The following is a 22704-nucleotide window of genomic DNA, read 5'->3' as shown; positions in this document are numbered from 1 at the left end:
ACACACAAGTATAATGTGAACAAGGATGTATTACAAGCAGCCACCAACTTGTATACAGATGTCCTGTAGCTGTATAATGTATATAGGGAAAAATTACACTGATTACAATGTAACACACACGTATAACAATAACAAGGATGTATTTACAAGCAGCCAACAACTCTTTGTGTGCAGATGTCCTGCAGCTGTATAATGTATATATAGACAAATTACACTGGTTATAATGCAACACACAAGTATAATGGGAAAAGGGGTGTGTTACAAGCAGCCAACACCTTGTGTGCAGATGTCCTGCAGTTGTATGGTGTTTATAGGGACACATTACACTGGTTACAATGTAACACACAAGTACAGTTTGAACAAGGATATATTACAAGCAGCAGCCAGCACCTTGTGTGCAGATGTCCTGCAGCTGTATAATGTATACAGGGACAAATTACACTGGTTACAATATAACACACAAGTATAATTTGAACAAGGATGTATTGCAAGCAGCCAACATCATGTGTGCAGATGTCCTGCAGCTGTATGGTGTTTATAGGGACACATTACACTGGTTACAATGTAACACACAAGTATAAATTGAACAAGGATGTATTACAAGCAGCAGCTAACACCTTGTGTGCAGATGTCCTGCAGCTGTATAATGTATACAGGAACAAATTACACTAGTTACAATGTAACATATAAGTATAATGAGAACAAGAATGTATTATAAGCAGCAGTCAACACCTTGTGTGCAGACGTCCCGCAGCTGTATAATGTATACAGGAACAAATTACACTAGTTACAATGTAACACACAAGTATAAAAGATAATCCACAGACAGGAAGAAGCCTAGGAGAAGTGAAAGATTAGCTCAGAAGACCAATAATAACAGCTTTCAGGATTTTCACTATCCCCCGGGCAGACCAGGGGGCAGGGACATCACCCACCAGCGGCAAGGATGGAACAGGGGGCGCAGATAGGTAACATGCTAGGATCTGAACCTTCTGACTTACTACTTGAATCATCTGACAACAAGTACACTATAATAAAAAAAGATAATTTTACTATATTTAATTTTACTGATTTAGTAATAACTTTGGATTATTTTGAGCTTTTTACTAAAGGTTTCAAGTTTGTTCCACTACGCCCCTTAAAGTTGACTGATGCTTTAGTGGATTTGAAGTTATTTGTCAGACATTTAAATCTAGCATTACAATTTAAGGGACAACCACACACAAAAGAAGATCTAGCAAGGGCTAGTACCTACAATCCCCCTCTACACCCCTCTCTTAAGGTTTTTGAGGAGGTGGTGGAAATGGATTTAAGAAAGCAGTGTTTTAGCAGAACACATTCTCCATCTAATAATTTGGACTCTAAGTCACAGCATTTAATTAAGTCCCTTATTCAGGACGGTGTTACGGTGATGAAACCCGACAAGGGATGTATAATTTTGCATATGACACCTACCTCCACAACATGTTGCAGGATCCTGAGCAGTATGAATTGATTTCTAGGAACAAGTTAAATTTAGCCTATTCCAAGATCAATTTTTTGTTATCGGACCACCTATTACAGGGAGTTATTAACGAAAGGTTATACAACTATTTACACATCAATAAACCTAGGACCCCAGTAATTTTTGGAATACCCAAAACCCATAAAGGTTTAGACCCCATGAGATTTAGACCTATTGTCTCGGGGGCTGGAGGTATCACTGAACCGTTGAGCAAGTTTATTGACCACATTACAAAGAAATTCTCTTCTACGCTACAGCATGTATGCAAGGATTCTTGGGATTTTCTCAAGGGTTTAGAAATTAGGTTATTTCATCCTGATTTACTTATGACAACCATTGATATTGTAGAATTGTTCCCCAGCATCCCACACTCTATTGGATTAGAGTGGTTCAATGAAGTTTTGGCCTCTGAATCTGGCCTTAGTTCCAACACAATCAGCTTAATTGTTGAGTTTATGGAAATTGTTCTCGATAATAATTTTCTTTTTTTCAATGGAGAACTGTTTAAACAGAAAAAGGGGGTTGCGATGGGTGCTGCATGTGCCTCATTATACGCCAACATAGTTTTGCATTACTGGGAGAACAATTTTATATTTTCCACACACTGGGTACAATACATAGTCCATTATAAGCGATACCTTGATGACATCTGCCTATTGTGGAAAGGAACCCTGAGCAACTTTCTTGAGTTCATGAGTTATATTAATACACTTTCTATTTTTCACTTATAATGTTAGTAAGGACGTACTGAACTACCTGGATATATCAATACAGAAGGACTACTGTAATCACACCTTTAAATCCAAGGTATTTAGGAAAGCCACCTTTTCTAATTCATACCTTCATTTTGACAGTGGTCACCCATTTCACCAGAAGAAGGGCTTGGTTAAGGGGCAATTCATTCGTGCATCTAAGATGTCTAGCACTGATGAATATTTTCTTGAAGAAGTTGAGTTTTTAAAAAAACTTTTTTTAGAAAGAGGTTACCCTGCCTCCTTGGTTAACAACATGGCCCAAGAAGTGACAGATAATAGACAAACTAAGTATTTTCCGCTGTTAGGTAGTGGCTTTCAGCAAGTTGAGCAGTTTGAGAATTTGGAATACTTTAACTTGCATAATAGTTTTATTCACGCATTTTCACAGGATTCTCAACTGGTGGAACACACAGTGCTTAAACACTGGCCACTTTTGACGCTACACGATGACTTTAAAGGGATAATCCAGGAACGTCCCAAATTTGTGACTAGAAGGGATATTAACCTAAGAGGGTTATTTGAAAGAAAGCATCTATCAGATTCAAGGCATTGTTCCCCTAAACTTGGTACCTATAAATGTGGGGCATGCAAGCAGTGTTCCTTTATCATGAATGATAGTTCTTTTTATCTTCCATCTAGAAAATTTAGATTTGACGCTGACCGATATTACAACTGCGGAGCAAAAGGGGTGGTGTACTTAGGATTATGCACAGAATGTTGCACTTTCTACATAGGGAAGACTGAGAGACCCCTTAGAAAAAGAATTTATGAACATCAATATGACATTACAAAAAAGGACACTAATGCTTTTTTTAAACATCTTGCTTCTTGCCCTAACATGAAACTTAAGTTTATGGTTCTTGAACAGGTAACCCAGGATGCCAGAGGAGGTGACAGGGAAGCCCGCCTTGAATATAAAGAACTTTTATGGCAGCTTAGACTTAATGCTGCAAAATCCCCTGGTCTCAATGAGGCCATTAATATATCCAGTGTACTAAAGCTGAGAAGGGCTAGGCTATGATTTTCTTGTTACAACTAGTAAATGTCTTTTATCTTACACATTTGTGATTTTTTATGCACACATTTGTACATCATTTTTAAATGATTTTTAAATGATTTTTAAATGATTTTTTAGTGTCTTCACTATTTGAACTTTTATTCTGCATTTTCATTTGCATACTTTTCACTCACTGAGTTCAGTTACTAATTAACTGCCTTCTTAAGTGGATGTTTGTTGAACTAATTAAGTGCCATGTGATCAGATGCTTAAGTATTTAAACTTTTCAGTCACACTACTTTTTATCTTGAGAAAGCCAGGTATTTGCCTGGTGAAAGCGCTTGATTTATTGACCTGTTTGTTGTTCAATAAAGGTGCACTTTGTGCTTTTTGGTTTGGTTCTTCCTGTCTGTGGATTATCTTTTATCTTATTTGCCTTGGTTTCTTGGAAGTTATTTCTCGGTAACACACAAGTATAATGAGAACAAGGATGTATTATAAGCAGCAGTCAACACCTTGTGTGCAGATGTCTTGCACTGTGCAATGGACATATACATGACACATGTCCTGCATTGTACAATGGACATACATGTGGCACATGTCCTGCATTCTATAATGGGCATATATGTGGCACATGTCCTGCATTGTTCAATGGACATACATTTGGCACATGTCCTGCATTGTATAATGGACATACTTGTGGCACATGGTCACTGTGAAAAAATATTAAATGGTAATGGACAACATTTCTAACAAAGGCAAACATACCTGCAGAAAATAATACTGAAATATGAAGGTGGGAGGGAGATGGACAGCCTGGGTCCACATCAGGTTAAAGCAGGACAAGGGAAGTTGAAACAATGTAAGTGCATGTGTACAGCACGCAGGGTGCTGTAGGAGTCACACAGAAATACATTTAACCAAATGGAAAATGCATGTTAAATGGCCAGATTGATTGCTACGTCCACAGAACTGCATATGTATAAAACCCATATACACAGTAATGTGCACATTAACATATATAGGTAAGCAAGCTAAAAATTACAAGCACATACACATATACTGTCATGCAAATGTCAAATGCAAAACACAGGTGTATGTCAACAATCCTGCTCATTATGAAGCAGAGGACACTCATTTGAGCATCATTACAGCACATCACAGTCACTCAGTGAATGCTCACATGTTAAAGGTACATTTGTCTGTCAGTAGGTAGCCAACTATGTGCTCACACATTCATACAGTCATTTCATGTGTACATATATTTCTGGAAGGTATATACTGATGTCTCTATGTAATGGGTGTGAAAATGCTACATAAAACAAGCACATCATAATGTACTGTTCAAGAATGCATTGTCCGTAGCATTATGTACAGATTAATGTTACATTACTGTTGTATAGAGTTAGAAAAGGACTGCACATATACAGGATATATCTATATATGATCTCACATGATATCTCTATTGCCAGCCCATCACACACTACACAACATCATGAGAGTGAGACATCATGACAACTGTCATCCAAAAAGCGTATGGAATGACATGTGGGTAAATTGCACATTCCTGATATGGCAAAACAGAAATCCAAGGCATATCACACTGTGAAGGGCTATAGACAACATATGTTGTCTGTCAGGCATCCCAGTAAGATGCACATTTGCAGGCTGCCTGTTGCTGCATTATCAACAGGTTAACTGCCACAATGCATGGACAGCTGAATGTGTGTAGAAAGTGTAATGTATGTGTGTCACGCACCCATTGAAACCGAAGTAAATGTCACATGACAATAACACATAAGTATAACAGATACATGGTGTGCATGCACAGTGGTGCCTATACAGTCCGATCAATGAAATGGAAAACACCATGTTTATCAGCATAATACAAGTGGAGCACACAGACAATACTTATGGACCAGAGGGACTAGGGTGATTGGGCTCAGACTCCCAAATGATCTGACAAGCTATCGCCTTGAATGAATCCCACAATGCCTGTGCCATATTCTCAAAGAAGGACCTCATGATGTCCCTCATCAGTGTTCGGGACACATCAGTCATGACCTCATAGCTCTCTTCCCAAATATCATGTCGATCCTGGTTGTGTTGATGTCTTCTCCTGAGTGCAGGCAGGATGGCTTGGGCAGGGGCAGATCCAGGTTCCTCAGCACAGTCATCATCATCACTGACATCCTCAGAAGACTCTGGCAGTAGGCTCACATGTGCTTCACATCTTTGAATTGATAAATGTCCTTGGTTTCCATGCTCTGTAAAGATTAATAGCAAAAATCAACAGCAAAGAAAAGTAAATGTCTATCGTGCAGAACAGTCCCATGAATATCACAGCACAACACAATATGATTATGATAACAATTTACATAGGAACTGTGATATGTCCATTATGGACAGAGTTACCTATGATCCTATATGCAGTAGTCCTAAAAGGATGTCAGTGTTCTTTTCTGAACAGTTCTATATGCTTGTGAAAAGATAAAGTAAACAAGCTCTAGCCTAGGGAGTACGCCTTCACCATATGAAAATGAAAAGCCACAACAAGGCTACTCCCTCCACGTGGTAGCTAGCTACAAGATGGTCCATTTGGCGGGTATTATATATTCCCTTCCTTGTGGTTGCTGGTATGCAAGCACTACATATGTATCCCAGGTCCTTCTTTAAATAAAAACAATTTTTTAATTCTGTTCAGTTAAAAATGACAAATTGCCTACTTCAAAGTACTGGTTCAAACACTAATAACACTTTCCTTGGAGCAAATTTCTTGTTATAGTAACTTGGCTCAATATGATAAGAAATTACTCATTCATTGGAAGTCACTTCCAGCTACCTTTCTTCATTGAATGTAGGTTGGCTTCGAGAAAAGTGTTATTAGTGTTTGAACCAGTACTTTGAAGTTGACAATAGGAAAGCCATATGACAAACATCTGAGACAGGCTGCCACATGACCAGCATCTGAGACAGGCAGCCACATGACAAACATCTGAGACAGGCAGCCACATGACAAACATCTGAGACAGGAACCAACATGACAAACATCTGAGACAGGCAGCCACATGACAAACATCTGACACAGGCAGCCACATGACAAATATCTGAGGTAGGCAGTGTGACACTTGGTTCAGCTCACATTACTATAATGAGTGCAATACTAAAAACAATGTGATATGTTCCAGCAACACAGCTGTTGACAGATCAAAATCTAATATATCTGTTATTAACAGTATTGTATGTGTACAACTGCATGCATTATCTACCAAAACAATTATCAGTCAGTAGCCTGACAATCCGAACATTGTGAATAAGCTTTGCTGATAGTGAATTGCTGCAATCAAAGGGGTACCTACTCAAGTGTCAGTAAACTTAGGCTATAACTGTGTATCCACAAAAACACCCCAAAGTGTTTGGAGACAGATGCAATACTGATGTTGAATTGAAGGCCATGCCACACACTCTGCAAACAGCAGTGCAAACACTGACACAGCAGTATGACAGATACATCAACCCAACTGTAATTTATGTTGTGGGGTACAATTCAAAAACTGTGTGCAGAAACAATGGCTCAATGCTACATAAGAGATCAACACTGTTAAATTTTAATCACAGTTGTAAGCACAGCTATCATCTGATGATTTCACTTACCTTACATGATAAATGATGGGTATTCCTGCATTCTAATCAATATACATGTTATTGTGAAAAATACAGGCTTATAAAGAGGGGAAGATGCATTTCAGTTCATAAATACGATAAAATAATCAACACACCTCTCGCCTTCCACTGACCGTCAAGCCTCTGCATCTGCTCGATGCTAATATTGCCACCTATCCATTTTTTCCCAACTATCCAGGAAACCAAATTGATTGTCCAGTAGTAGAAAACACTGTACAAACTCCAGTATTCTGTTTAAAAAAAAAAGAAACAGATGTCACAGTTCATTAAATCTGTGGATTTACTATGTTTTTTTTTAACAAAAAGCATAGTAAATATGCAGAAAAAAGGCATCATGAAGAGGAAAATAGGTGTTTCCCATTGTCTGACAGGAGGATGGTGCCACATAACAGGCAGACAGTGGGTGGGGTGTGGGTGGGGTTAAGGGAGGTACAGGGTGTTTGGCCTATGTCCAGTTTTAGCCACAATGAAAGGTGGCGACCCTACTTAATGCACATGACTGTGTCCTGGCTATGATCCTCCTTGTCTGAAATCCATCCATCCTCAACCCCTTTTTTTCCATTTTGCACATGAGTTCAGGGTGTAACTTCAGCAGTGACAATCATCATAAGCCAAAGTTCACACTGCAAGGTGGCTAGCCCTGTCATGGTAGTTCATCCTTACCACTCAGTCACACATACACTTGTACCTATGGCCAATTTAGAGTGTCCAGTCCATCTACTGCATGTCTTTGGAATGTGGGAAGAAAGTTTTCTTCCACATTCTTTGTCTGAAATAAAAAAATAAAATGTATGACTAATGTATTCCTCAAATAACTCTGATATACATTTCTCAGCATAGTTTATCAACATTTATTTATGAAGAACTTTAGATAATCACAATACACAGCTGACATTTTTACATTTGGGTGTTAACATCTTTGAACACAGATTAGAGGACATGAGATTCAAACCTAAATACAATCTACATCCAAACTCTAACAGGCTTTACTGGAAAGGCTTACCCAGACTCTGCCACAGCTTGCTGTGAGGGAAATGTTAGTTTGCTTTTTATTTATTGTATTTTGTATTACTTTATTGCTTTTTTTTCTATGTTGTATACTGTGATTTGTTTTCTTACAATGTGTTTCACTTGTATTCTGCTTTTAACTGCATATTAAAACTTGAAAAGAAAACACAGAAATCACTCCCCTTCAACTATTTAAATTTATTGGCCATTCTACTGTATTTTATATTACCAGAACACAAAAGTGCCCACCCCCTTTCAATCTATCTTGCTCTTTTAAAAATAGTGGCTCTCCACTAAAACCTAACTTTTTATACAGCTAAAACATGTTACCCACTTTCATATCTAACTGCTTAGTGCACACTGCAGTATTTAGGATAAACCATTTTTTATCTTACATTTAAGCATCTGTTGCAAGACCACCAGTTATTGGAGAGCCCACATTCTGCCTCTGTGTAGTCATCTTGGGATTAGTGCTTCTGTTTTCTCTTGGTGAGCGAAGGAGTACAGGGACATTATTTCCTGGTGACTGCTGATCACTAGAAAACCTAATAACTGCTCTATAGGTGACAGCATGGAATTTGTGCTTATATTCTCATCCTGGTGAGAGAAGTAGCAGAGTGCATTGATTCCTGACTGTTTATGGTTGGAGAGTCAGTGTCTGTGCTTAACACATCTGATTGGTCTGGTTGCTATTCAAGGCATCTACCAGAAAAAGGCTACAAGCCTACAGATCCTTACATCATCTGTGGCAAGACTGTGGATCACCAAACAGACTGTAACTTGCTTCTCTTCTTGGGATTGGTGCTGACATTTTGCTTCTGGTGAGAGAAGAAGTAAAGGAGCATTGCATCCCAACAGAGTGAAGCTGTGGTGAGACCAGCATTAGTAGTAACCAGGCAGTAGCCATTCATGCGACTCCCCTCTTTTCATCATTCTTGACAAGCTAATTCTTTGCTTTCAGTAAGTACTGTTTTATTTGTTTCTAACTTTAAAATATCTCCCTAAATACTTCATCCTTAAATTTTCATGGTCTATGTATTAGTTTCTCCTCAAGTGTTTGGCAGTGCTCTGTACAGACTCGGACACCTTGAGTGACATTTTTCTTGTAAAAGCACAACTGAAATTTCTCCAATATCTAGTTGTACAGAGGACAACTAGTTTGCAATGACAAACACTGTCCACATAGTTGCAAACCAGATACTCCTAACAGTGATTGATATTCTCACTCCAACAGTCTAATCAATAAAAAGGGTCTGTTGCCATGGATATGAACTTTCCTACTGTCTCTGTTACTGGCTTGGTGGATATGGGCATCCTGAAGCAATGTAGAAATTGTCTCATGTTTACTGACAACCAGTTAATTCTCAAACAAACTGATATGGTATGTGAGAGATATATTTACACAATGTCACTGGAGGTAAGTACACCTAATGTCAATAAGGCTGTCAGTAGTACACACGCTGCACCCATCATGCACAATTCAAAGCAGACATATAGCTCCACATGTACTGAGGCACTTACAAGTTACCTTCCTAAACCACAAAGACCTCCTAGATGAAGTATACATAACAAATATCCTCAGCAGCTCCACATGCACTCTTTCAAAACAACACCCACATCAACACATAGAGCTACATCTCATGGAGCCTCTACCTTTAAGCCCATAAGGCAAGTCACCACACAATCCAACATTCTAGTCATTGGAGACTCCATTGTGAGACACACTGATATCCCTTTCACCAGGCTGAGTAAGGAGCATGTTACTGTCAGTTGCTTATCAGGGGCTAGGATCCACCACATTATGCATGCACTCAGGTCATTGGACCACAATTACCAGTATGACTCAGTAATAGTCCATGAGGGGGTAAATGACGTGAGACATACCTCTCTAGACTAAATGAAGAGACACATCATGGAGCTCTTGGAATATGTGTCTCAGGCTGGTATGGGCCTAGCATTGAGCAGCATTTTACCTTCTGCAAGGATGATGCCACAATACAAACAAAAGATATTTGACTTTAATAATTGGCTTAGTTTCTGGTGTCATTCTAAGGGGGTGCAATACTTATCAGCATGGAAGGGGTTGGTCAACAGACCACGCTGCTTTGTCCATGGATGGTCTGCACCTCTTCCGTCTAGGCTTTTGAATATTAGCTAAAACATTGTCTTCCCCATAGTGCCTATTTTAGGAAATGCCAAACTGAAAGTACTTCTGACATAGCAAATCAAAACCAAGAAAATCTAAACATATTACTGCTAAATGCTAGGAGTTTAAACAAAAAACTCCACTCCCTAGAACCTCTCTTTACCCTAGAGAATGCTGATGTCTGTGTGGTCACTGAGACATGGTTTAAAGCCATGGAGAGCTCACCAGCAATGCAAGGTTATAATGCCTTCCACACATTTAGGCCAGCTACTTCACAGGCAGAGACTAAAGGTGGAGGTCTCTCTATTTACATCAAAAATAAATAGACTTCAAGGCTGGTCAAACAGGGCAATGCACTTGAGCTGCTCCATGTTCAAATCACTATAGTTAAAATCCAGTACCACTTCCTTGCCACCTATAAGTCCCCCTCTATGACCCAGGAAACCCATACCATATATTTAAACTTATTAGAAACACTAACCATCCAACCCAATACCATATTCATGGGTGACTTTAATTACCACACTATTAACAGGGAATTCTATATGACAATAAATGTACATGCACAAAGATTCTTCGATTTTGTAAACACAAACTCCCTGGACCAGATAGTCAATACACCAACAAGGGGTGCAACCATACTGGATCCGGCCCTCACTAATATGGGAGAATGCTGCACACCCACTACTGTAATGCCTTCCCAGGTAATTTCAGATCACAAAATGGTCTCCTTTGAAGTAAAAATAAAACCTGGACCCCCAGGTAAACCTGGAATGTTCAGGAACTATTCTAAGGCTAACCTCCTGCTATTAAGTGAGGACCTGGTAAAGTTTCAAACCCCCATAACCCCTTAGAACACTTCTGCCTATGCAGAAATGTTCACAGAAACCTTGTACGAGCATGCTAATAGCAGCATAGAGGCAGTTGTACCCACCAGGAAGAACAGAACTAACTCAAAAAACAAGCCACCCTGGTGGAATCACAAAATCAATCAGCTTTATGACAGGAGGAAGAAAATCATGGCAAAAAATAGGAGGTGCAGCACCCAGCAGGATAAAAGCACTCTCATCAAACTAAGCAAACAGCTCAAAGAATGAATAAAGTCTACCAAAGCCAAATTTGAGATATGTTTGGCCTCCCAGGTCAAGGACAACCACAATGCATTCTTTAGCTATGTCTGCAACCTCAAAAGCAATACAAAATTGTGTGCAGAGCTCATTGTAAATGGAGCCACCTATACTGAACCAGAAGATATAGCAAACCTTCAGGATAATAAATTCAGCTCCATCTTTACTCCTCTCTCCCCTCAACCTTCCCTCAGAAAATTTGATTGAATATAACTCCCACTACTATCACTAGGGAACAGGTCTTTAATGCTCTTTCTAATACCACGAACACTGCATCAATGGGCCCAGACAATATCCCAAGATGCCTTCTAAATAGCATGAATCATGACTTATCAGGGCCTTTGGAATCACTATTTAACTGTAGCCTCCAAACAGGCTTCATGCCTCTTGAATGGAGAAAGGCAACAGTCATCCCTCTGCACAAAATTGGGCCATCTACAGACCCTGGAAACTAAAGACCCATAAGTCCCACTAGTCTCATATGTAAAGCCATGAAAATAATTACCATGGCGATGATCAAAAGAGATATAGTAAACCTCCAAACACTGGGCCCAACCCAGTTTAGTTTTGTCAAGGGCAGATCATGCCTACTCAACCTGGTGGATTTCTTTGAGAAGGTCCTTAATGCTCTTTCTAATACCAAAGCAATGGATGAGGGCAAAATCATTCACACTGCCTACCTTGACCTGGCCAAGGCATTTGACACAATTTCATGCTCGAGCATTGTTGACAGACTCAAAAGGTTAGGTACAAACCCATATGTCACCCGGTGTATAGCCAACTGGCTCACAAACAGGACCCAGGACTCAGGGACATATGGACACACATAGTAATCTAACCTTTGATCCTCATGTGTCTACAGTGGTGAGGAAATCACTCTGTTGCGCAACTTATAAACAGAGGTATGTCATCTAAGTCCAAGGAAGTCATTGTTCCACTGTATTTGGCATTCATTAGACCTATCATTGAGTACAATGCTCCCTTTGGTATGCACCTAACCAGACATATCCAACATTTGGAATGTCCACAGAGGTTTCTCACTAAAAGAATACAGGGTGTAAGTAATATGTCCTATGCGGACCGCTTCAAGGCTCAGGCTTAATGCCAAAACTAAGAAGTTATCTCCGTTAATTAAATTTAGCCTGTATGTGATTTTTTGGACTTTAAGAATACATACGTTTTTTTATCTTACATACACATATATATATATTTACATATATATATAGTTTTTGATCTTTTTTATTTTGGGACGTTTATAGTTAGGTGAGGAGTATCTTTTTATAGTGTACTTCTGAAATAATAATAGTTTAGAGATGCTTATTGATTTATTCTATGAAAACAATATTTTTTATATGACTTTTTATTTAAAATACTTTTTCATATTGTGGGATCTAATTTTGATAAATTAGTATTCAAATGTATTATGTGTATTTACTTATTTCACTTATACAAACTTGCAGAATGTGTTTTGATATGTAATATGGTTTTTAAAAAAGAAAAAGATGTTGTTTTATGACATCATTTCCTCTTGTTTTTATATATAAGTTGCACTTTGAAATTCGTTCTATATTCCTCTGATGAAGCCAAGCTAGTAAGCAAGGCGAAAACGTTTTCAAATAAAGTGGCGTTAAGGATATTGTTTGGCTTTTTTATAACAGATTGTTTCTGTTTAACTGAATTCACCATTTTTCTGGATTGCTTGAGCAAGGTTTCCGTGGTTTTGTTTGTCTTAATGCCAAGAAATGTATAGGTATCCCCTTTGGAAAAAAACATGTACCCATGAATTACCACATAGGTGGCAGGACACTAAACATCGAATGTGTGATGAGAGACTTAGGGACACAGGTGGACAGTGGTCTCACTTTTGATAACCACATTGCCACAACAGTCAGGAAATCCTTCTATGTGGCAGACCTCATCACTAAGGGCTTTTCATCCAGAAAAAAGGAAGTCATTGTCCCACTGTACTCATCCCTCATTAAACCCATTATGGAGTATAATGGCCCATTTGGTATGTACCTCACAAGACATCTGCAGCAGCTGGAAAGGCCACAGAAATACCTCACTAAAAGAATCACAGGCCTAAAGCAGAAGCCATATGCTGACCATCTAAAAAAACTCCAGGTATTCTCTGTGGCATATCGTCTACTCAGAGGCAATATCTGCTTAACATACAAGGCCATGTCAAACCCTGAGCTGTTGGACATGTTCCACTTAAAGAAATCCCAATCCCTCAGAGCCACATGCTCCAGGGATCTAAACCATGTCATCAATATGAACAGAATATGCTGGAGGGATAGGTTCCTGACCCAGAGACACCCCATACTCTGGAATAGACTGCCCATACATGTCAAGCAGAGTGTCTCATTGGCCCTCTTCAAAAGGAACCTTGATGATTGGATGGGAGATAGGAAATTCACCCCAGGGATCATGTCAGTCGCCCTGCTAGACAGGGGTCCGGAGAAGTAAATATTGTGGGAAGAAATATCCAGAGAGTTGTTATGGCTAGGCTTGCATAGGCCCTAGCACCGATAGCCAAGTACCAACCTATGAACCTATGAACATAAAATATCAATAATTGTAATATGCTTCTCTATATAAATTCTATGGGAATATTAAAGCAAGATAACAGTTTCAGATATATGAGTCACCTCTCTGGATTTGAAACACACAGCACACCAAAATGTAGAACTGTTGGCCTGTTTCCTTACAACCTGAGCTAACAGACAGCACATACTTTTCTTAAACAGATACTGCTTTACAAACCCTGTTGTTAGATAGCTGATGTTATCAAACCATCACTGATAGCAGCCATATTCATAGGAATTCAAAGACTAACTCATTGAGTCATAAACATGCACTGCATAAACATTAATAATAGGTACTAGAATATGGTTCGTCCAAAAAATGCTACGGGTGAATTTAACCAAGAGAACAGGTACAGATATATGTTTGCCATGTAGAGATTAGAACCCACAGCGCACCAACATTTAAACATACTGGCTGATTGCTTTACAAGATAAGCCAACATTCAGAAAAGGTTTCATTTTAGAAAAAAGGTATTGCAGGTGTTTATCAGACGTCCTGTAGAGAACGGATGAATAAGGAAAATGAAAACAATTAGTGAACATTTTATTGCAAATAAATGACCGCTGTTAACACATAAATGAAAACATATGTGCAAGCAGTCAGGTAGACATTACTTTTTAGATTATGTAAATGTGTCTGTGTAATTTCGTAGGATAAGTGATGTAATGAAGTTATATACTTTTTTTATTCTATCATAAAATGGAGATACTGTGAGACTATAACAAAAAACTACAGAGTGCACAGACATCCGCAGCCTAGGAGCTACAGGCATCAGTGATGCACAAGGACAGTGGCAGTGTGAAATTATATAGGTAGATGTTGTAAATCATATGTACACCTGTAAAGTACATAATTATGGACATTATACACATTATTAAATAAATTATTAACATGGGAATAGAACCCGTAGTTAATAGGATAGCATTTACCAAATCCACTTAATTATCCCCATAATCTAATTGCCACAGCAGCTACTAAATAGTTATAAAAACATCTGTCTGATATATATGGAATAAAGAAATATCTGTAAAATCTGCAGGAATGTTCAGGTATGTGTATAATAGTATTACTTACTATAGAGAACTAAGCGCTGCCTTCATACCTCAGTGACCCTCATTTAAAGCTCCTTCGCATCCCCTCCGAGGCAGGTCATCACAGAGCTGAGGAATCTGCACTCCAGTGTGGTAGATCTCTGGCCTCTGTTGATGCTCCCTTGCAACCCAGTTCCATACCTTAATTGTGGAAAGTTCCTGAGTCTGGTTGTCATCATCTGCTCCAGTCTGGTGTATATGGTCAGCATCTGAGTCATCTTGATACCTCTCAACTGTGCAGGTTTTCACAGAATGCCAAGATTCATGCCTCATATTTTTGGTCTGTTTCACTAAAAATTGTGATTTTCTGGCAAAACACTGGCAAATTATTGAGGACTGAAGTTAGAAAATAATGACTGAAATTTGAGTTTTAGACTTCATAGCCTTTATAAAATTCATGCTAATGTAAAACCTGTTATTCTAACAACGTTTTAAGTTTGTAAGAGCAATCTTTAAAACTTATCCCTATTTATGGGCATTTGTCCCCCCATTATTTATGGCTTTGCCAAGATTTCTTGTTCTAAGAAGTTGAAGGTATGGTCATCTCCTCTTTGGTCCAGTTAGGAGCACAGACATGTCTCAGCCTCCCAAAAGTAGCCATCATGATCCTCAAGTTGAAGAAGTCTGGAAACTACAAGCGCAGAGAAATGTTGACTGAGGTACTTCTCAGTTCACAGTTAGCAACAGTCTGATCAGTCAATGTATCAAAATCAATATTTGAAAGTGGCCCTGATGTCATGTTATCAGACTGTTGGAAGATAACGGGCATGTGCCACATACGATACGGTTTATCGATACCTATTGGGTGTTTACACGGTACACCTGGGGGCTTTGGCACATAAATCCAATTTATGTGGACGTATGTGAATTGGATTCCAAAAACTTGAATTTTAATGAACCTCATTAATTATGTATGGCACAAATGGTGCTTAAAGGTTGTTGAATATTATGTGCACTTTGATTCTGAGATTTGGAGTGAAGGAAACATTGGCAATTAGTGGCATTTCTATTTTGCTGATTGGCAAATCTCTTAAAGTTAGTCATTTCTAAAGGCACAGTTAAATTAATTTTTACTAAAAATGTTATCTTTAACAGAAGTTGTTATAAGTTACTGGACTGATGGTGTCATGAACTTTATGCATACAGGCATTGTTATTTTAAATAGTTGATTTCCATCTCCTATGCAGTTTAGTTTCATAGTTTCATAGTTTGGTACTAGGCTATCTGTCCTGGGGCATTTATAAGCCTAGCCATAGTGATGTGGCTTTCGCCACCCCATGTAATGGTACAAAAGTGTACAGAATAGATTTAGAATACTGTGCCTCTGTCTAGTAGTGACACAGTGAAGACCCCCTTACATAATAGAATTAGTTTACTGTGCCTCTGTCTAGTAGTGACACAGAGATGACCCCTGGGGTAAACTTACGATCTCCCATCCACTCGTCAAGATTTCTCTTGAAGAGAGTCAGTGAGGGGCTCTGCCTAACATGAACTGGGATTCTGTTCCAGAGTATGGGAAGCCTCTGAGTTATGAATCTGTCCCTCCAGCATGTCCTATTCATATTTGTGCTGAGGTTCAAATCTTTAGCTCTCGTGGTTCTGATGGATTTGGATTTTATGAGGTGGAGCATGTCCATCAATTCCTGATTGGACATGGCCTTGTACGTCAGGCACAGATCACCTCTGAGTAGGCGGTATGCTACTGAATAGAGTTGGAGTTTCTTTAGTCTGGCAGCATATGACGTATGTTGGAGACCCTTGATCCTCTTGGTGAGGTACTTTTGGGGTCTCTCTAGCTGTTGCAAGTGCCGGGTGAGGTACATACCAAATGGGGCATTGTACTCAATCATGGGCCTGATAAGGGAGGAGTACAGGGGCACAATGACCTCCTTTGATCTGGATGTGAATCCCTTCATGATAAGGTGGCCAAAGTAGAAAGTCTTTCTAACCACTTTGGCAACGTGGGTGTCAAATGAGAGGTCACTATCGACTTGGGTCCCCAGGTCTCTGATTACTTTTCCGTACTCAGTGGGTTACCGCCTATGTGATAATTTGTGGGCACTTTGTTTTTCCCAAAGGGGATGACTATACATTTTTTGGCATTTAGTTTAAGGCCATGACTCTGGCACCAGTTGTCCATTTCAGTGAGGCCTTTCTGTAGGATGTATGTGTCAGCTGGTGTATCGACTATGGTGCCTAGTTTGCAGTCATCTGCGAACTTTGTCAGCCACAACCCTCCCATGTTTGCTTTCACATCTGAGAAATAAATGCCGAACAAGAGGGGTCCCAGGACAGAGCCCTGTGGGACACCACTTGTCACTGGCTTTGAGTCTGACATGGCTCCAGTGATTTTGACTTTATGGGTTCTATCCTTTAGCCAGTTTGCCACCCATCTTGTGACATATGGATTTACATTTAAGCTGTTGAGTTTGTCTATGATGCCAGAGTGGGGTATTGTGTCGAAAGCTTTAGCCAAGTCCAGGTAGGCTGTATGGACTGCTTTGCCCTCGTCAATGGCTCTAGTGACTGTTTCGAAAAAGTCAACCAGGTTTAAAAGGCAGGATCTGCCTTTTACAAAGCCGAACTGGGTGGGATCAAGTGTCTGTAAGTCCCCAATGCCTCTGTTTATTAGTTCCATAATGATTCTTTCCATAGCTTTGCAGACCAGGCTGGTTAAGCTTATGGGGCGGTAGTTAACAGGGTCAGTAGAGGTGCCTCCTTTGTGGAGTGGGACTACTGTTGCTGTACACCAGTTTTCAGGTACATATCCTGTAGTAAGGCTAAGGTTAAATAGCATTTTTATGTGCAGGTTTAGCTCCTCTTGGAGTTCACATAGCACGCAACCCGGGATACCGTCAGGTCCCATTGATGCTGTGTTTTTAGCTTTGCTGAGGGCGGTTCTCACCTGGACATCTGAGATGACAGGGAGGTTACATTCAGCTAGGATAAGTATTTCTTCTTTTGGGGTTGAGGGAGGGGAGAAATTTGCACTTAACGTGTCTGCCAGAATGTTGGCAATATCTGTGGGTTCAGTGTATTTTTTGTCATTGTGAACTAACTCTGAACATATCTGAGGGTTTCCGCCCAGATTTCTAACATAGCTGAAGAAGGCCTTATGGTCATCTTTAGTGTCCATAGCGATTTTTCTCTCAAAGTTGTCCTTGGATGTTTTTATGAGAGAATGTAGCTTTCTACTAGTGCTGATCAGAGATGCCTTCTCTTTATGGGATTTTGCTCTGTCATGCAGTAGCTTCCTTCTTTTGTTATACAATTTGTTTATGGCTGGGGTCCACCAGACAGGACACCTGCCCTTGGTGGAGAGGATCTTGGTTTTATTTGGGATTGCATGATCCATGCATTCTTGGAGATGTCCGTAGAAAGCATTTGTGAAGGATTCTGCATTGTGGGATGTGGTTTCCACTGTCCCAGTGGGCTTAAAGGATACCATCTCAGTTTTAAGAAGTGTAAAGTCGGCTTTTGAGAAGTTTTTCACTGTAGTCTTTTGTGTTGAGGGTGGAGGTGGGATATGTATATCCAGGGTGATTAGTTTGTGGTCAGATCTCACTAGTGAAGGGTATACTTCCGGTGTGGAGCACTTTGTCTCCATGTTTGTGATGATCAGGTCTAGTATATTATCTCCCTTTGTGGGAGAGGTGACTAGCTGTTCCATTGCATTTGAATTTATGAATTCCAGGAACCTTTGGGCTAGGGTGTTTGGGCTAGAATAATGCACCCAGTCTATGTTAGGGTAGTTGACGTCTCCCAATATGATGGTGTTTGGTGAGACATTCATATCCTCCAATGTCTTCAGGAAGGCAGAGTGGGGTTCCTGAGATTGGGAGGATGGTCTGTAACATGCTACCAGTTGTATAGCAGTTTTGCCTATGGTTAGTTGCACCTGGATGGTCTCTGATGCTTCATGTGTTGCCACTAACCTGGAGATGTGGGTGTCCTTGATGGATATGGACACCCCCCCCCTCCCTTTTTGGTTTGGCCCGAGTTTTGGGGCCGAAAAGCATGATACGAGGTATAGCCTGGTAGCGCTGGGGTGCTCTCAGGAGCCTTGAACCAGGTTTCAGTTACTGCACAGACATCAATGTCCTCCATACTGAGGAGTGCTTCGAGAGCCTGCATCTTGAGATTTAGACTTCTGGCGTTGAGCAGCATTACCCTTAATTTTTTTACATTTTTGTTTTCTAAGGAGGTGGGTTTGACTTGAATAGACAGACTTCCATTGCAAATGTTAGCAGTATATGAAAGAGGATTTATGGATCATCTGCAATTCTTACTGGTAATTTCTTGCACTTGGTGTAACTACAGAAACCTATGAATTCCAATGCTGTCTATATGTACTATGTTATGTTGATATAACGGATATTTCTTAATTCAGAATTCCTAACAAACCTGTTAAAAACACATGCTGTCGCTGTTACAGATATGTCCTCAATTATGCTTCTTAACAAAGGTGTTATCAGTACTGGCTCAATATAGTAAGGATTCGTACTGTCTGCAGCCTGGCTTTGGATCCTGAGGTGTGCTGGTGCTTTCTGAAAGTTCTTCATATTGTTACTTATTGTAGTATTTGAACTGGATATGCAAGCAGACTCATATGGCATGATGCTGTTGGATTTTAACCTCCATACAATATATATGCATTATCTGGATTTCTAATCCTACTCATGAACTGTAAGGATGTCACCAGTGTTATGTATGATGGCATTGTTGTTATTTGTAATATGTCACATTTAGTATTTATCACGCAGTATTATTTAGACACTTTCATTGCATAGCATATTGTTTATGATGACATATGCTGTTTACAGAATGAAATGCATAAATAGGCTCAGACATGAATAATGCCATGTGCATATCTCTGTCTTTCAGATAGCCAAATGTCCTAGGGGTGACAACTTCTGCCTCCATGAAAATGACATCATAATTGATGTTCTCCTCCAACATAGAAGGAGACTCCTATGCCATTCAGGTGATACTTTCTGGAGAAATTAAATCTGGATGCTCCTCATCAACATGGTCATTGTAGCTGGAGGCCACAACTGCTCCTATGAAGAATGTAGATAATGCAGCTCAGACATGATCCTTCATACAGTCAACACAGTGATATGGTAGGAGAGATCGATGGATTCATGATCCTTCATACAGCCAACACAGTGATACGTTATGAGAGATCAAAGGACATATGATCCTTCATACAGTCAACACAGTGATACTTTATGAGAGATCAAAGGAGACATGATCCTTCATACAGTCAACACAGTGATACGTTATGAGATATCAAATGATCCTTCATAAAGCCAACACAGTGATACATTATGAGAGATCAAAGGAGACATGATCCTTCATACAGTCAACACAGTGATACGTTATGAGTGATCAAAGGAGACATAATCCTTCATACAGGCAACACAGTGATATGTTATGAGAGATTGAAGGAGACATGATCCTTCATACAGCCAACACAGTGATACGTTATGAGAGATTGAAGGAGACATGTTCCTTCATACAGCCAACAGAGTGATACGTTTTGAGAGATCGAAGGATGCCACTGGTGGTGGACCACCATTGACCCCACCATGACATCACAATATTTCTAGCCTCACTGCATACAGCAAAAGGGGAGTGACACATCCTTAGGTGGTGGGATTAAAGTTGGAGTTCCAGGATGAGCATGTATGTATGTTTTTCTTCCCTTTACATGGCTGTGTATTGAGACAATCACTGGATACTGCGGCAGCATTCATATTCACGTATTGCTGCTTTTTATTTACAGCATCAGATTTGAGCCATGCACACACATCCACATGGGGTGAGAATGATGAATGTAAGTCTAATGACATGAAACATTTGTAATGCTGTTTGTATTAATATTCACAGGTCCATCTACTTTGGGACAAAACCAGGGATTAGCAGGTGAGTGTCTCCATACTATTACTGTGAACATTACCTTGTTAGTGCCTCAACCTCATTTAATGGCACTGCTGTTTACTGTTATATTGTTGTTTCCCTACCATGGTACCTTACAGGTACATCCAGCAGAGGGAAAAGCTGCATTTTCAAGTGCAGACAGGCCAGGTATGTTACAGCAAAATTGTCATAGCTTTCAACAATGTGTAGCACATGCAATATTTGATATTTATATCAATATTTGTCAGTATGGGCCCATCTAGTATACAGTTGTGACATCCATCATTTAAATATTGGCAGCCCATGTTACTGTTTTGTACATGTGATGGTGTCAGCATTCTTTTAGCTAAATACATGACTGTGCCTTCTTCCTCTTTACTTTCCCACTGCAGGAACCATGGTACAGTCAACAACTTCTCCACAGACGAACTCTGTCGGTGTTATGTTATTACTATGTATCATAACTGCCCTTTTAATCTTGTAGTTGACCTCCATTAATGATGTGTCCTTCCGCCCATTCCTAGGCCAGTCTGCATCAATGTTCTCAAGTGCACATATGAGTGGCATGTGTATGTCACGCATTCAGTGCACATATGGGTGGTACGAGTATGTCACACATTCAGTGCAAATATGAGTGGTATGTGTATGTCACACATTCAGTGCACACATGACTGGTATGTGTATGTCACACATTCAGTGCACACATGACTGGTATGTGTATGTCATACATTCAGTGCACACATGACTGGTATGTGTATGTCACACATTCAGTGCACACATGACTGGTATGTGTATGTCACACATTCAGTGCACACATAACTGGTATGTATATGTCACACATTCAGTGCACACATGACTGGTATGTGTATGTCATACATTCAGTGCACACATGACTGGTATGTGTATGTCACACATTCAGTGCACACATGACTGGTATGTGTATGTCACACATTCAGTGCACATATGACTGGTATGTGTATGTCACACATTCAGTGCACATATGACTGGTATGTGTATGTCACACATTCTGCATGTTTTAACTGTATTCACCTGGTTAATGGTGACAGTGATGTCATCACTAATGCTGCTCTCTACACTAGTTGAAGTAGTTGAAGTTCATCGCTCTTCAATGCCACCATCTTTCCATGAACTGTTGCCAGGTGTGTGTGTGTGTGTGTGTGTGTGTGTGTGTGTGTGTGTGTGCTTTAATTCATCACATATGTTATGTACGTGGGCCTTATAAACAGATTGCATACTTCATTTATGTAGATTCCATGAAACATACAGACAGACAGTAGACCATATGTAAAGCCATTATTTTACATATATATATATATATATATATATATATATATATATATATATATAGTTTCACTTTATAATCTCAAAATACTATAATACCAAGTTGACTATAAAGTCAAAAGTGCATTTACACAAAAATGCATAACATCGAACGCAGAAATGTCGAATCTGCCATTGTGTTGTTGCGTTTATGATGTGTGATGTAGTTTTTGGCTTTAGCTAGGGATTCAGGTAAGTGGTGTTCTTGTAAGGGTATTGAGTAGGGATTTCAGTGTGTGTGAGTGTGTGTACTGGTGGTTTTTATGTGTTTGTGTGTTTAGCATGACCTCAGAGTTAGTATATAAAAGTAGCGGGGGTCTGGGTGGTGCAACCCCCAACAAGGGGGGTGCAGGGGGGCTTGTCCCCCTTTTTATAGGTATGGTAGGTGTGTCTGTTTGTTATGTTGTGTTTGTGTGTGTTGTTTTGTTTGTTGTAGTGTCATTAGGTAGGTGTTTGTGTGCTTGTTTGTGTGGTGGTATGTGTATGTGAATGATCACAATTTTGAATTTTGCGATTGTGGGTGTCAGTATTTTGGGCTTT

Source organism: Protopterus annectens, chromosome 6.part0 (assembly GCF_019279795.1).
Source record: "Protopterus annectens isolate FY-2018-M chromosome 6.part0, PAN1.0, whole genome shotgun sequence".
Classification (NCBI taxonomy): Eukaryota; Metazoa; Chordata; order Ceratodontiformes; family Protopteridae; genus Protopterus; species Protopterus annectens.
Note: the sequence above shows the minus strand (reverse complement) of the source record.